Below are 3,766 nucleotides of genomic sequence, written 5' to 3'. Positions count from 1 at the left end.
TCGTAGGCCGTGGCGAAGAGCTAGAAAAGAAAAAAAAAGAGATGGCCGGTTAAAAAAAGGGTGCAACATGAGGACTTCCCAAGAGGTCAACCATCCCAGTACAACTCTCGCCCTAGCACGCTTAACTGCGGAGTTCTGATGAGATACGATGCACTAGTGCTGGTATGGTCGCACCCGCAGTAATATGGTCTCAAATTATTCTTAAGCTAACACCGTGGAGAGTAGATTTTGACGCATCTTCATTCCGACGGACCGTAGGGGATCTAAAATTCATTTTTTGGCTACGCGTGGCCGGTCGATGGGCCTACGGCGCATCGGCGATCCGTCCGCCTCGGAATAAGCTTTCGGAATAGGGTCATAATGCCGAATCGGAATCCTGGGCGGAAAGTTATTGATGTTCCGGCGCGGTCGCCACATAGGACCCGCCGGATGCCTGCACGGGTCCCACGATGGGGGTTTCATCGCTCGATGCGCGGCGAGCCAACACCCAAAGTGTTCGTAGGCCGTGGAGAAGAGCTAGAAAGGAAAAAAAATAGATAGCTGGTTAAAAAAAAGGGTGCAACAAGAGAACTTCCTAGGAGGTCACCCATCCCAGCAATTCTTTCGCTCAAGCACGCTTAACTACAGAGTTCTAATGGGATCCGGTGCACTAGTGCTGGTATGGTTGCACTCGTAGTAATATGGTCTAACATTATTCTTAAGCTGACACCGTGGAGAGATGATTTTGACGCATCTTTATTCCGACGGACCGTAGGAGATATAAAATGCATTTTTTGGCTGCGCGAGGCCGGCCGATGGGCCTATGGCGCATCGGCGCTCCGTCCGCCTCAGAATAAGCTTTCCGGAATGGGGTCATAATGACGAATCGGAATCCTGGACGGAAAGTTATTGATCTTCCAGCGCGGTTGCCACATTGGATCCGCCGAATGCCTGCACGGGTCCCTTGATGCGGGTTTAATCGCTCGATGCAGGGCTAGCCAACACCGCCAAGTGTTCGTAAGCCGAGGCGAAGAGCTAGAAAGGAAAAAAAAAAGAGATGGCTGGCTAAAAAAAGGGTGCAACACGAGGACTTCCAAGGAGGTCACCCATCCCAGTACTACTCTCGCCCAAGCACACTTAACTGCGGAGTTCTGATGGGATCCGGTGCACTAGTGTTGGTATGGTTGCACCCGTAGTAATATGGTCTCAAATTATTCTTAAGCTGACACCGTAGAGAGATGATTTTGATGCATCTTCATTCGGACGAACCGTAAGGGATCAAAAATGCATTTTTTTGGCTGCGCGTGGCCATCCGTTGAGCCTATGGTATCGGCGCTCCGTCTGCCTTGCAATAATCTTTCTGGAATGGGGTCATAATGCCGAATCGGAATCCTGGGCGGAAAGTTATTGATGTTCCCACGCGGTCGCCACATAGGACCCGCCGGTTGCCGTCACGGGTCCCAAAATGGGGTTTCATCGATCGATGCGTGGCGAGCCAACACTGCCAAGTGTTCGTTGGCCCTAGCGAAGAGCTAGAATGGAAAAAAAAGGGATTGCTAGTTAATAAAAAGGGTGCAACACGAGGACTTCCCAGGAGGTCACCCATCCCAGTACTACTCTCGCCAAAGCACGCTTAACTGTGGAGTTCTGATGGGATCCGGTGCACTAGTGCTGGTATGGTCGCACCCGAAGTAATATGGTCTCAAATTATTCTTAAGCTGAAGCCGTGGAGAGATGATTTTCACGCATCTTCATTCCGATGGACTATAAGGGATCAAAAATGCATTTTTTGGATTCGCGTGGCTGGCCGATGGGCCTATGGCGCATCGGCGCTCCTTCCGCCTTGGAATAACCTTTCCGTAATGGGGTCATAATGCTGAATTGGAATCCTGGGTAGAAAGTTATTGATGTTATGGAGCGGTCGCTACATTGGACCCGCCGGTTGCCTGCACAAATCCCACGATGGGGGTTTCATCGCTCGATGCACGGCGAGCTAACATTGCCAAGTGTTCGTAGGCCGTGGCGAAGAGCTAGAAAGGAAAAAAAAAAAGAGATGGCTGGTTAAAAAAAATGATGCAACAAGAGGACTTCCCAGGAGGTCACCCATCCCAGTAATACTCTCACCCAAGCACGCTTAACTGCGAAGTTCTAATGGGATCCGATGCACTAGTGCTGGTATTGTCACACCTAAAGTAATATGGTCTAAAATTATTCTTAAGCTGACGCCGTGGAGAGATGATTTTGACGCATCTTCAATCGGACGGACCGTAGGAGATAAAAAATGCATGTTTTGGCTGCGCGAGGCCGGCCGATGGGCCTATGGAGCATCGGCGCTCCGTCCGCCTCGGAATAAGCTTTCCGGAATGGGGTCATAATGCCGAATCGGAATCCTGGGCGGAAAGTTATTGATGTTCCGGCGCGGTCGCCACATAGGACCCGCCGGATGCCTGCACGGGTCCCACGATGGGGGTTTCATCGCTCGATGCGCGTCGAGCCAACACGGCTAGGTGTTCGTATGACCTGGTAAAGAGCTAGAAAGGAAAAAAAAGAGATGGCTGGTTAAAAAAAAGGGTGTAACTCGAGGACTTCTCAGGAGGTCACCCATCCCAGTACTATTGTCGCCCAAGCACGCTTTACTGCGGAGTTCTGATGGGATCAGGTGCACTAGTGCTGGTATGGTCGCACACGTAGTAATATGGTCTCAAATTATTCTTAAGCTGACGCCGTGGAGAGATGATTTTGACGCATCTTCATTCTGACGGACCGTAGGGGATCAAAAATGCATTTTTTGGCTGCACGTGGCCAGCCGATGGGCCTATGGTACATCGGCGCTCCGTCCGCCTCAGAATAAGCTTTTCGGAATTGGGTCATAATGCCGAATCAGAATCCTGGGCAAAAATTTATTGATGCGCCGGCGCTGTCGTCACATAGGACCCACCGGATGCCTGTACGGGTCCCACGATGGGGGTTTCATCGCTCAATGCGCGGTGAGCCAACACCCCAAGTGTTCGTAGGCCCTGGCGAAGAGCTAGAAAGGAAAAAAAAAAAAGAGATGGCTGGTTAAAAAAGGGTGCAACAAGAAGACTTCCAGGAGGTCACCCATCCAAGTACTACTCTCGCCCAAGCACGCTTAACTATGGAGTTTTGATGGGATCCGGTGCACTAGTGCTTGTATGGTCGAACACGTAGTAATATGGTCTCAAATTATTCTTAAGCTGACACCGTGGAGAGATGATTTTGACGCATCTTCATTCCGACGGACCGTAGGAGATCAAAAATGCATTTTTTGGCTGCGCATGGACGGCCGATGGGCCTATGGCGCATCGGCGCTCCGTCCTCCTCGGAATAAGATTTCCGGAATGGGGTCATAATGTCTAATCAAAATCCAGGGCGGAAAGTTATTGATGTTCCGGCACAGTCGCCACAGAGGACCTGCCAGATGCTTGTACGGGTCCCACGATGGGGGTTTCATCGCTCGATGCGCGGCGAGCCAACACCGCCAAGTGTTGGTAGGCCTTGGTGAAGAGCTAGAAAGGAAAAAAAAAGAGATGGCTGGTTAAAAAAAAAGGTGTAACACGAGGACTTCCCAGGACCTCACCCATCCCAGTATTACTCTCGCCCAAGCACGCTTAACTGCGGAGTTCTGATGGGATCAGGTGCACTAGTACTGGTATGGTCGCACGTGTAGTAATATGGCCTAAAATTATTCTTAAGCTAACGCCGTGGAGAGTTGATTTTGACGCATCTTCATTCCGACGGACCGTAAGGGATCAAAAATGCATTTTTT

The 3,766-nt window shown here is 50.5% G+C and overlaps 5 non-coding genes and 3 pseudogenes across 5 annotated transcripts; all 8 read right to left on the bottom strand.

Moving 5' to 3' along the window:
* Positions 1 to 57: 57 nt before the first annotated feature.
* On the bottom strand, positions 58 to 176 carry LOC114581338. Its single transcript, XR_003703267.1, has one exon. It is a non-coding gene; the product is annotated as a 5S ribosomal RNA (ribosomal RNA).
* Positions 177 to 553: 377 nt separating this feature from the next.
* Positions 554 to 672, bottom strand: LOC114581348 (annotated as a pseudogene).
* A 380-nt stretch (positions 673 to 1,052) lies between these two features.
* On the bottom strand, positions 1,053 to 1,171 carry LOC114581345. Its single transcript, XR_003703271.1, has one exon. It is a non-coding gene; the product is annotated as a 5S ribosomal RNA (ribosomal RNA).
* A 377-nt stretch (positions 1,172 to 1,548) lies between these two features.
* Positions 1,549 to 1,667, bottom strand: LOC114581334. Its single transcript, XR_003703263.1, has one exon. It is a non-coding gene; the product is annotated as a 5S ribosomal RNA (ribosomal RNA).
* Positions 1,668 to 2,049: 382 nt separating this feature from the next.
* Positions 2,050 to 2,168, bottom strand: LOC114581341. Its single transcript, XR_003703270.1, has one exon. It is a non-coding gene; the product is annotated as a 5S ribosomal RNA (ribosomal RNA).
* A 379-nt stretch (positions 2,169 to 2,547) lies between these two features.
* LOC114581340 lies at positions 2,548 to 2,666 on the bottom strand. The gene has a single exon (XR_003703269.1). It is a non-coding gene; the product is annotated as a 5S ribosomal RNA (ribosomal RNA).
* Positions 2,667 to 3,046: 380 nt separating this feature from the next.
* LOC114581350 lies at positions 3,047 to 3,164 on the bottom strand (annotated as a pseudogene).
* A 380-nt stretch (positions 3,165 to 3,544) lies between these two features.
* Positions 3,545 to 3,663, bottom strand: LOC114581342 (annotated as a pseudogene).
* Between the last annotated feature and the right edge of the window lie 103 nt (positions 3,664 to 3,766).

Source organism: Dendrobium catenatum, unplaced genomic scaffold (genome assembly GCF_001605985.2).
Source record: "Dendrobium catenatum unplaced genomic scaffold, ASM160598v2 fragScaff_scaffold_1671, whole genome shotgun sequence".
NCBI lineage: Eukaryota > Viridiplantae > Streptophyta > Magnoliopsida > Asparagales > Orchidaceae > Dendrobium > Dendrobium catenatum.
The sequence above is the reverse complement of the archived record's forward strand: the minus strand, read 5'-3'. Positions and strand labels throughout refer to the sequence as shown.